Source organism: Schistocerca cancellata, chromosome 6 (assembly GCF_023864275.1).
Source record: "Schistocerca cancellata isolate TAMUIC-IGC-003103 chromosome 6, iqSchCanc2.1, whole genome shotgun sequence".
In the NCBI taxonomy this organism is placed as follows: Eukaryota; Metazoa; Arthropoda; class Insecta; order Orthoptera; family Acrididae; genus Schistocerca; species Schistocerca cancellata.
In genome coordinates this window covers 693,726,807-693,739,630 of record NC_064631.1, presented here as the reverse complement: position 1 = coordinate 693,739,630, position 12,824 = coordinate 693,726,807, and the positions used below count along the sequence as shown (strand labels likewise).

Genomic DNA, 12,824 nt, shown 5'->3' with positions numbered 1-12,824 from the left:
TGAAAAAAGAAATTGTTTTCTGTGATTAATCCTTCTCCCTGATTCCATAGATGATTTAAATTTTTCTGTTAAACTGAAACCAAAATTTTAAGTTTAAGTAGTAGTTAATCGTCATACTATTTTCTGGTTCAGGATCTTACTTCCACATTAGTATCTGAAATAAAAGGTTCCAGCTATGTCGTATGTTGCATTTTCTTTGTAGCATGGTTTGGAAACGGATACAGGTGTCAACAAATAAAAAACATCCTTCTCTATCCAACTTATAACGGAGGCACACCCATTCTTTTCAATTATAAAACAAGTTGCGGACTTATTTCTCAACTGCAGCATGCCGCAAGTTCATACATCATTATCTTTTTAATAAGTATGTTGTGAGTAAAAGTCAACAACAGTTAATGAAATTTGCATTTTTAAATTTTTGTCGGGGTGGCCATAAAGTGCCCCCCTTAGTAGTAGGAGTTACTGAAAGTGTGTTTATGCTGCTAACATCGTGCTAAAAGTTATTTTCATTTTTCGTGTTTTGAATCCTAGTAACGGAACAGTACCTCTTTAAAAAGATTGTTCTTAACATAAGTCAACAACAATTAACGAATTTATTTTTTATTGTGTTTTGGGTGGGTACAAACTACACCCTTCCCCCTCGCCCCTCCCCCTTGGTAATCCGCGTTATGCACAATGCGTCGGTATTACTTGGGTTAAGGCTACCGCAGTCGTGAGGGCCTTCAGTCTGAGCGGGTCGCGGCATGATCCCTGTCAAAACTTAACCATACTTTACGAACAGTCTGTTTTCCTGCTGAAAGAAAGAAATTCTTCAAATTTAGGGTGTTAATTGGCCGCATTCAAACTAGCCCCGCAGTCAAATGGTTCAAATGGCTCTGAGCACTATGGGACTCAACTGCTGTGGTCATAAGTCCCCTAGAACTTAGAACTACTTAAACCTAACTAACGTAAAGACATCACACACATCCATGCCCGAGGCAGGATTCGAACCTGCGACCGTAGCGGTCGCGCGGTTCCAGACTGTAGCGCCCAGAACCGCTCGGCCACTCCGGCCGGCAGCCCCGCAGTCAAGAGCACCATAATTGATGATTCTACTTTTCCGTGAGTCGGACGGTTTTGATGAATACAGCCGCAGTCGTTCTTCAAGTGAATCATCGACAATACAGATTTCCTATTCTCTTCAAGTCAACCGCCGGCTTGGGGACGCCCATTAATGATATCAGGGGTCCTCTTTAAAATCTGGATCCACCTAGATGAGATTTGGTGAGATGTGGTCGGAACTGAGCTTTACCCCATAGTCGGGTAAAAATACGTAAAAATGAGTTTCTTTATTCGTTTTAAACATTAAATTAAACACTTTTAATGAAACCATGTTTTATTTATGACGTGTACTAAACAATGTTTCTAACACTTGATTGAAAATATTTTAAGCACGTCAGCCCTGCGTGCTATTCAGATGGCCAAAACAGAGACAAGTGGACAAAAAGGCTTCAAAGAAATCGTGTTAACGGATCTCAAAGCAATTGTTTGTTCTTTTACTTTTGTATTACAAGGGATGTCCCAGAAATGTTGCGATAAATTTTGAATGGTTGTAGAGGACTCATCCACCAACGTTACAGAGTATATACTTGTATGGATATTGTGTCTGCTCTTTCGGACATGTCCGAAAGAACAGACACCATTTACGACCTGGAGCCGTCTAGAACGAAGTTAGAATTGTATATTAATACCTTCAGTTGCTGATGGGCGTCGATACATATTAACGGGGCAGGTGAAACTGTATTCCCCGACCGGGACTCGAACCCGGGATCTCCCGCTTACATGGCAGACGCTCTATCCATCTGAGCCACCGAGGGCAGAGAGGATAGTGCGTCTGCAGGGACTATCTCGCGCACGCCTCCCGCGAGACCCACATTCTCACCTTATATGTCCACACACTACATTCGTAGTGTCCCACCCCAACACACTCATTACTAGTGGAAGACATTCTTACCAAGTCCCGTAAGAGTTCGGGTAAATTGTGTGCATCCGCACAGAAGAGGAAGGTCATGGCCGAAAGAACAGATACCATATCCATATAAGTACACAGTTCTGGCAATACCACCCATGACCTTCCTCTTCTGTGCAGATGCATACATATTACCCCAACTATTACGGGACTTGGTAAGAATGTCTTCCACGAGTAATGAGTGTGTTGGGTAGGGACACTACGAATGTAGTGTGTGGACATATAAGGTAAGAATGTGGGTATCGCGCGAGGTGAGCGCAAGATAGTCCCTGCAGACGCACTATCCTCTCTGCCCTCGGTAGCTCAGATGGATAGAGCGTCTGCCATGTAAGCAGGAGATCCCGGGTTCGAGTCCCGATCGGGGAACACCTGCCCCGTTAATATGTATCGACGCCCATCAGCAACTGAAGGTATTAGTATACAATTCCAACTTCGTTCTAGACGGCTCCAGGTCATAAATGGTGTCTGTTCTTTCGGACATGTCCGAAAGAGCAGACACCATATCCATACAAGTATATACTCTGTAACGTTGGTGGATGAGTCCTCTACAACCATTCAAAATTTATCGCAACATTTCTGGGACATTCCTTGTAATAGAAAAGTAAAAGATGGATAGAGCGTCTGCCATGGGAAGCAGGAGAGCCCGAGTTCGAGTCCTGGTCGGGGCACACATTTTCATGTGTCCCCGTTGATATATATCAACGCCCGTCAGCCGCTGTAGGTATTAATACATAATTCTAATAACGTTACAGAGGGTCGAGGTTGTAGGACCCAGCGCCTGCCATTAGTCCATCCCTTTAGCAGCAAACGTGACTTCGTACGCTGGCGGTCTGTAGGCAGAACGTTTCGCAATTTTGTTTGCTATTCAGTGATTACTACTGACTGCCACAATCGGCAGTGGATGTGATGGAGCTACTTACTGTGTAGAAAGTCCTTGCCTCCTATGAATGCGATGCTCTGTTGCCTATATGGATGATAGTTTTGGACACTGGTTTACATCCGCAGTTTACTTTTGTACTAGAATCTTCTGAAATTTCAAGTGTTTTCGATATATAGGAGAAAACTTAACTGCAGATGGAGACCTGTGTCCACAACAGTCATCAGTCAAGGCAACGGAGTATCCCAGGCTTAGGAGACAAAGCCTGTCTACACAGCAGCAGGCTCCATCTTCTCCACCGCCGATCGTAACAATCAGTTGCAATCACTGAAGGTCGTGCGGTAGCGTTCTCGCTTCCCACCCCCGGGTTCCCGGATTCGATTCCCGGCGGGGTCAGGGATTTTCTCTGCCTCGTGATGACTGGGTGTTGTGTGATGTCCTTAGGTTAGTTAGGTTTAAGTAGTTCTAAGTTCTAGGGGACTGATGACCATAGATGTTAAGTCCCACAGTGCTCAGAGCCATTTGAACGATTTTGAACCAATCACTGAAGAACAAACAACAGTGCGACACTTGCCCGCCTTCTAACAGCCGTGTACCGCAAGTCTCCAGAGGAACGGAAGGTGCCAAATGATTGGAAAAGAGCACAGGTAGTCCCAGACTTCAAGAAGGGTCGTCGAGCAGATGCGGAAAACTATAGACCTATATCTCTGACGTCGATCTGTTGTAGAATTTTAGAACATGTCTTTTGCTCGAGTATCATGTCGTTTTTGGAAACCCAGAATCTACTATGTGGGAATCAACATGGATTCCGGAAACAGCGATCGTGTGAAACCCAACTCGCTTTATTTGTTCATGAGACCCAGAAAATATTAGATACAGGCTCCCAGGTACATGCTATTTTTCTTGACTTCCGGAAGGCGTTCGACACTGCTCCGCACTGTCGCCTGATAAACAAAGTAAGAGCCTACGGAATATCAGACGAGCTGTGTGGCTGGATTGAAGAGTTTTTAGCAAACAGAACACAGCATGTTGTTATCAACGGAGAGACGTCTACAGACGTTAAAGTAACCTCTGGCGTGCCACAGGGGAGTGTTATGGGACCATTGCTTTTCACAATATATATAAATGACCTAGTAGATAGTGTCGGAAGTTCCATGCGGCTTTTCGCGGATGATGCTGTAGTATACAGAGAAGTTGCAGCATTAGAAAATTGTAGCGAAATGCAGGAAGATCTGCAGCGGATAGGCACTTGGGGCAGGGAGTGGCAACTGACCCTTAACACAGACAAATGTAATGTATTGCGAATACATAGAAAGAAGGATCCTGTATTGTATGATTATATGATAGCGGAACAAACACTGGTAGCAGTTACTTCTGTAAAATATCTGGGAGTATGCGTGCGGAACGATTTGAAGTGGAATGATCATATAAAATTAATTGTTGGTAAGGCGGGTACCAGGTTGAGATTCATTGGGAGAGTCCTTAGAAAATGTAGTCCATCAACAAAGGAGGTGGCTTACAAAACACTCGTTCGAACTATACTTGAGTATTGCTCATCAGTGTGGGATCCGTACCAGATCGGGTTGACGGAGGAGATAGAGAAGCTCCAAAGAAGAGCGGCGCGTTTCGTCACAGGGTTATTTGGTAAGCGTGATAGCGTTACGGAGATGTTTAACAAACTCAAGTGGCAGACTCTGCAAGAGAGGCGCTCTGCATCGCGGTGTAGCTTGCTGTCCAGGTTTCGAGAGGGTGCGTTTCTGGATGAGGTATCGAATATGTTGCTTCCCCCTACTTATACCTCCCGAGGAGATCAAGAATGTAAAATTAGAGAGATTAGAGCGCGCACGGAGGCTTTCAGACAGTCGTTCTTCCCGCGAACCATACGCGACTGGAACAGGAAAGGGAGGTAATGACAGTGGCACGTAAAGTGCCCTCCGCCACACACCGTTGGGTGGCTTGCGGAGTATAAATGTAGATGTAGATGTAGATGTAGTCGGTCAGCATACCAAGTCAGGTTTGCTACCAGTGGGGTGCCCTAGTGACCGGCGTTGGTGCCAATGACATCGACGCTCTGTAGCGGCTATGGATGACTTTTCGAAACAAGGGTTCCTATCCTCGATTTGTTTTTCAAAACACCCTCTACAACCTCTGCAGGCTTTCGTGGCCGTTGTCACTGAAGTTAAAATCTTCTGGGTTATTAGGCCGAGTCATATTTCTTCTAAAATGATCGACGTTTCGACCCCTCTGCTGGGATCTTCCTCAGCCTCTTCTGGTGTCCACTACTGCTAGAACACTGTCAGAGACGAGTGTCGCGTCCTCTTGTAAAGGGGAGTTTTCTCACGTTCGTGCTGGAGAAGTAATAATAGCATTGGTTAAAATTCATACGGCTACCATTGGTGGGCTATAGTCGTAGGCTACTATTCCCGCTCTGATGCAGAAGGGACGTTGTGGATACCATTGGCGTCCCATCGTCATTGGATAGAAAGGCACTGTTCCACACACGCTGGAGAGGGGTTATTAGTTGAAATTCCTGCTACTGCTATTGGCTGGTCGTCCTCATTGGCTAGATTCTAAACGCACAGAGCGAGAGAGGGGGAATGTTTACCCAAAATATTATTGTCCGCCGAGGTGACTTGGCAGCGCGTTGTTTATGTCGCTCGCACACCCTGGCCGCGTATTCAATTCCTTGATGGCAGGGAGCCACGATGCCGGAAGCCTATAGCCGTCCTCTCTATTGAAATTGGATGCACTCTTGGAAATTTCAACCGCTTCTCGGATCTTTCTTCTGCAAATGTTTGTTTCCTTAGCCAGTACACGTACGTTATTAAAATCGATGTCACAGCCACAGTTTTCATGATGTTCCGCTACTGCCGATTTTGCACTTTGTTTTAGCCGTATGTGCCGTTCGTGTTCTTGCTCTCGAAGTCTGTCGCAACATTTCGGGGACACCCTGTGTAAATTAAATGTCATGGAACCTTTACTTACTTTGCAGATGAAAGACGAGATAGTTTGTACCTTCCTGCGAACTGCCCGATTACATAGCTTTCCAGCCTCTTCATTAACACTATCATTAAGAAAATTCTTGCGCCGGCCGGAGTGGCCGTGCGGTTCTGGGCGCTGCAGTCTGGAGCCGAGCGACCGCTACGGTCGCAGGTTCGAATCCTGCCTCGGGCATGGATGTGTGTGATGTCCTTAGGTTAGTTAGAATTAACTAGTTCTAAGTTATAGGCGACTGATGACCTCAGAAGTTAAGTCCCATAGTGCTCAGAGCCATTAGAATTCTTGCTGGTGAACTGCAGCTTAGTTTCCTTCCACAAACGTTTAACTTATTAATACTTGATTTGCAAATAAAACTGCCTTTTCCTGCTTCTAGTTACTTTATTTATCCCATATGCGTTTCGCCTACGATCCCACTGATGATGCCTTAGAACAGGAGAAGGCGAAACGTGTATGGGATAAATAAAGTAAATAGCAGCAGGAAAAGACAGTTATATATATATATATATATATATATATATATATATATATATATATATATATACAGGGTGTTACAAAAAGGTACGGCTATACTTTCAGGAAACATTCCTCACACACAAATAAAGAAAAGATGTTATGTGGACATGTGTCCGGAAACGCTTAATTCCCATGTTAGAGCTCATTTTAGTTTCGTCCACCTACGCTCAATGGAGCACGTTATCATGATTTCATACGGGATACTCTACCTGTGCTACTAGACCATGTGCCTTGACAAGTGCGACACAAGATGTGGTTCATGCACGATGGAGCTCCTGCACATTTCAGTCGAAGTGTTCGTACGCTTCTCAACAACAGATTCGGTGACCGATGGATTGGCAGAGGCGGACCAATTCCATGGCCTCCACTCTCTCCTGACCTCAACCCTCTTGACTTTCATTTATGGCGGCATTTGAAAGCTCTTGTCTACGCAACCCCGGTACCAAATGTAGAGACTCTTCGTGCTCGTATTGTGGACGGCTGTGATACAATACGCCATTCTCCAGGGCTGCATCAGCGCATCAGGGATTCCATGCGACGGAGGGTGGATGCATGTATCCTCGCTAACGGAGGACATTTTGAACATTTCCTGTAACAAAGTGTTTGAAGTTACGCTGGTACGTTCTGTTGCTGTGTTTCCATTCCATGATTAATGTGATTTGAAGAGAAGTAATAAAATGAGCTCTAACATGGAAAGTAAGCGTTTCCGGACACATGTCATAACATATTTTATTTCTTTGTGTGTGAGGAATGTTTCCTGAAAGTTTGGCCGTACCTTTTTGTAACACCCTGTATATGTTTGTGTGTGTGTGTGTGTGAAATCTTATGGGACTTAATTGCTAAGGTCATCAGTCCCTAAGCTTACACACTACTTAACCTAAATTATCCTAAGGACAAACACACAGACCCAGGCCCGAGGGAGGACTCGAACCTCCGCCGGGACCAGCCGCACACTCCATGACTGCAGCGCCTCGGACCGCTCGGCTAATCCCGCGCGGCGCAGTTTTATTTGCAAAACAAGTATTTATATGCTTGGCAGAGGTTGGCCACACAAACAAACTTGTTTAACTTATTGTTCGCATGGGTGTTTTGACTTGTCGCCATGCTACTTAACGCATCCGTTGTGACACATTCGATATAAATACATGTTGCACACAATAATATCCGCTCTATATGGTTTGTAGAATACCATGAATGACTCGCTGACACACAGAGATTTCAACTGGCGTAGCAGAGAATTCATCAAATTAAATCAACACCTGTGCGGCAATTGTTTCAAATCGGGAAATCCTGGACATACACACGTGTAAAGCATTCAGTTCACTTCAGAGAGAACATATTGACTGATGGGCACTTTAATATCGTCTAACTATATGAAACAAAATGTTAGCGGTATTAGTAATGAATATTCTCTGCATTAAAACTTTACGTGAGATTATCATTACCCAACCCGCCTCCCCCATCTTGAGGTCATGCATTTAATGGATGTCCCCTTGTGCAGAAATACTAGAAATTTTTGGTGTTGCCTGCGAGCTAACGTCCCAAAGATGTTCGGACTCACATGCGATTCCTCTTTGTCGAAATGTCTTGGTTCAAACTCGTCTAAGGGTTGAACAGCACGTATTCTAAATTAGACACTTGTGACTCTCTGGTTAAATTGTCTGGCTGATGGCAATTTTGCGACATTGTATGAAACGTACAACGTTAATATAACATATAACAACAGTAATAATAATAATAATGGGAGGTAAATTAACGACCCTTAAATGATGTAGGTAATAGAGTTGCGATTTGGTTAGGGTAAAGTTTATTCAGAAAGCAAACTAATTGCGAAAGTAGTCGTATTTAGAATTACTATTACAGTCGAGCGCATTTCCATTTGACACAGTTTGATCATTCACAATCTCTTCACGAATAACAAGTCCAATACTCCACCTCGTTAACTAGGCGAAAAGTTAGAGAGTTCATACCAGGCGGGCGGCTGCTCACCGCTCAGAGACTTAAGACCCACGATACCACACAGCACGACATTTTCTAAGTCGCTTCACTTCATAGCTGCTTAAAGACCGCCCGTCCGCTTTCGCGTCTCCACCAGCACTCCCTCTGCCCCATCCCCTGTCGCATTTCCTGCGCGCCGAACGTCCTCGCTCAGCTGACTAGTGCAGTTCCCTATCCTGAATGGCTACAGCTTATTCTACATTACTTTACATTTTAACATTTTTAAATAATCAAAGCTTGACCACTTCCACATTCTAAATAAAGTAACTATAAAATCCATTACATCATAAACGTTAAATTTTCTTAAATAAAACCAATACCATTTCCTTCTTAGATCTGAATGCCACGGCCCGTAGCCTTTCATCAATGTGCTTCCTGATAAATATATAAAGAACAAAAGTACCTATTATGCACTAAACTTGACAACAAATATTCTATTACCTGATGATTCAATAAAGTGTCATGCTGTCATCGTTCAATGTGTTTTGTGTGGAGGAAATGATGATCTGATGCTTCACTGAAAATACTGATAATTTAAATTTACTATATCTTTTAAGCAAATAAAGTTACAGAATTTATATTTACAATATTTTGTCATTTTAATGACGCGCTTCTATATGAAATGTCGATCATTAAGATCGACCGAAGCGTTCAGATTTTAGCATTCAGGTCTTTGTTACAAAATTTGTTAATTTCATTTTAACAGTAAATCTCAAACTATTATAGATATGTTCAATATTCAAGTTTTATTGGGACCACCATGAAAATTTATTGAGGATGGTAGATTAAAATTACTGTGGCTTCATTCCCTGAATTACTGCAGAATTAAATAGTTTTCGTAAATATATCCCTTTGTGGCAGATCTTAGGTCCGCCATATTTAACACTGCTACGTCTCCCTGGCCAAAAATAGCTTCAACAGGAATTCCGTATGATGTAGGTTCTCGTCTGTCTCGCTCGCACACTACAGCACTTTTAGGCCTCATTCAGCACAATAGACGCCTGTGAATTTCCCCTTCTGTTGGCGAAGCTGCGCTCTTTTTGGCTCACGGTCCTGGACGACAGGGTTCGTTTCTCAGTTCCTGAAGGCTGACTGTTTCGGCCATGTACTTAAATGAGAGCGAAATGCTCGTAAACTCACATGCTGACCTTCGTGGTATGTATTTTACCTATAGTGTATGTTGTGTTGGCAGAAGAGCCAACACCGTGTTACCAGTGGAGGCGGAAATGCACGCGTTTTAGCTCACGCAGGCTGGCGTGAGGAGGGAAGAACTATACTGACGTGAGGTCTGGAACATGACAAGAAATTAGAATTCAGAAAGCGTAGCTAGTTTGATACTTAACTTTAATCCATTAATGAGGAACGTCGCTCTTGAAGGTACATGATTCACAATATTATCTGTTCAGAATAAATTCTTCAAGAATATGGCGCCTTGCTAGGTCGTAGCAAATGACGTAGCTGAAGGCTATGCTAAACTGTCGTCTCTGCAAATGAGAGCGGATGTAGTCAGTGAACCATCGCTAGCAAAGTCGGCTGTACAACTGGGGCGAGTGCTAGGGAATCTCTCTAGACAAGACCTGCCGTGTGGCGGCGCTCGGTCTGCAATCACTGATAGTGGCGACACGCGGGTCCGACGTATACTAACGGACTGCGGCCGATTTAAAGGCTACCACCTAGCAAGTGTGGTGTCTGGCGGTGACACCACAGTGTACATGCAAAACAAACTGCGGTATGTAGGCGAACAACGACAGATAGCCCTCGTATCCGAATAAAGGGTCCTAATGTTTTCGGTAACACTGTTCAGCAACACAGTCAGGCATGAAGTGCGAATGCACTCTTGTGTCTCTGTCTGATGCTATCGGTGCCTGAGATTTGTTTTATTCAAGAGCTCAGAATGGATCGTAATACTTGTCGGGTGCCAAAATAAGAAAACATACGTATGACGTCCTAAAAAAGCAATTGCGGCAAAAGGGTCCATTAAATGATTTTTATATCGAACTGACAGTGTTTCAGTGCGCGTAGAGCGTGATGTGCAAGAACGCAGTTTTACTAAAGCTACATCAGTTGATAACCCTGAAAAAATAGTATCTTGCGAGCAGGCAAGAAGTACTGGCTGATGAAACTGTTGCAGTAGCGGAAATGGCTACTCTAGTGTTACTATAGAGGAAACCAGAGCAGGCCAACACTACCAAGAACAAAGAGAATCGTCTAAGAAAGGTAACGGCCTTCACACGGTCAACAATCTTAGCTATCCGGGAACCTGTTCTGACATCATAAATGTTAATTTTAGGATAAGGACAATTATGGAAGGTCCGCAAGACGTTAGTGAAAAAAATATATAAGTTCCTGTAGACAGCGAGAGCAGAAGGTATTTTACTGTTTTTAATTACTTCTGTCATGTTTCAAACGACGAAAAGTCGAGCGAATGTGACTCGTATATTCTCGTATTAAAGATGCTGCGAATTCCTTTCGTGACAAGTTGTTCAGTTCGACTGCTACCTTTTTCGCAAAAATGGGTTAAGAGACTGTCAAAGCTTCTCAAAAATTTTCTTTAACCACGAATTGTCCAGCAACCATATTACTGAAATGTGCAAGTGGAAAGAGCTGTCGCACAGAATTCAAAACTTAAAATTAATGGATCAGGCAACTCAAGATGAAATTGGTCAGAAAGAGTAGAGGTGGAGATTGGCTTTCCTAAGCTTGTTTTCCATTTCACCCAGATCTCGATTTCAACTGAGTGTTGTAACGCCGGAAATGCATAGCCTCCTATTTCCATCTATTGTACTATTTTTTTCCTTGCTTTGTTACCTCAAGATATGACATTTCTGTCTCTTTGTATATTGTAATTGTTTTACTGTTTGTATATATATATTTATACATTTATGTCGATGTATAATTGGTTTGTTTCGTAAATATTATTTGTATTTTTACGCTGGGTCTTGCCTAGGGAAGACTGCTATCGAACGATTACGTCGATAGGTCGTGTGAAGAATCAAAGTGTGTAGGATCTTTGGTAGTGTTAACTCTGCCGCGTGGAGCGCGGGCTGAGCAGAGAGAGAGTCTGGCGGGAGTAGCGAGTGGAGCAGGTGTGTTGTGTGACGCTCCCGCGAGTTGCCGCGCTTTCGGGGTTTGGCAGCATGTAATTGCGCTCGACTTGCGATTATAGTTTCTGACACGGTGTCGCGGACGGGAAGCATTAGCTGGCGCACGTCAAGAGCCCGTTTCGCCTGGTGACCGTGTCGAGAGGAAGGCGCGCCAATATCCAGCTTCTGCAACAGCGACGGCCGACAATGAGTGACTGTCGCCACCTCCTCGACCGACGGCTTCAAACCTTCAATCAACCGACAAGGAAGACTGGAAGCACGTAAAGTTTTAGAACTGTATGGCAGACCTCAGCTTTTCAAACTGTTCCATTTTCGTCACTATAATTACAGCAACTTAGCATGAACTTTTGTTGCTCATTGTCCCAATTGCATTACCAAGCAGAGTCCCTTCCTTTTCCGAAATGAACCCGAGTGTCGTTGAAATTCAAACACCAGCATTAAAGTAATATAGCTAACTCGTTTTCACTGCTTTAATTTCAAAGTTCAATTATGGCATTAATAGCTGGCTACACTATTTAGATTACACAAGCACAAATTAAGAGTGCGAGTTTTGTTACCATATTTTAGCTTACCTGTGACTGCAGCTCAGCTTGGTACGTACTAAATTTTACTATTGTTAATTGTTTGGAATCATTTAATTCAAGTTCAAAGTTATATCTCTTATTTCTAAATTGCGTAGATTCAAGGAGTTTTTGAAATGATTGTTGAGGTAGTCCAAGACTAACCGTATTTTACTGAATTTCGATGTGCTTCAGAAAGAAAGCTCACTATTAACTTCAGTCACTAAATTAACTTTCGATTTTCCGGTTTTATTAATTCTTTTGCTAAATTAAGTCAGGGTGTAGCGAAATTTATTACTTCTGACAAACTTTCAGTTTTCACACTACACGTGTCAACCTTCAGTTGCCACGCTTCTAGTGCTAATTATATGTGTAATAACCTTTCTTTTTCAGTTCCTATAGTAATTGTCCTTAGGACTGGCGACCGTGATTTCCCCCAAATCTCAAATACCTAATTACCACTAATTAATTGTTAACGTAACGGCTGCACGTTTACTTTCTTTATTAACTTTACCCCTTTTCAAAATTAATTTCCACCAGTTTCATTAGCACATTTCCTTTCATCTAGATGTAACCCTTTCCTCCCTCTTTACCGACAGGTTAACTTTGGTGACGATTGCTTTTCCAAAACTCCCATTAGGTACACGCGGTTTCATTTTTCACTGTCATTAAAGTCGGTAAGTGAGGGGGAGGTTACAGTGTGACAGCTCACCTGAAGAGGGTTATTTCGGGGACATTGTAATGAACGCTTCGGAAATTCCCTG

The 12,824-nt window shown here is 43.2% G+C and overlaps 1 non-coding gene across 1 annotated transcript; it reads right to left on the bottom strand.

Annotated features, from left to right (window-relative positions):
• Positions 1-1,782: 1,782 nt before the first annotated feature.
• On the bottom strand, positions 1,783-1,856 carry Trnat-ugu (transfer RNA threonine (anticodon UGU)). The gene has a single exon. It is a non-coding gene; the product is annotated as a tRNA-Thr (tRNA).
• Positions 1,857-12,824: the final 10,968 nt, after the last annotated feature.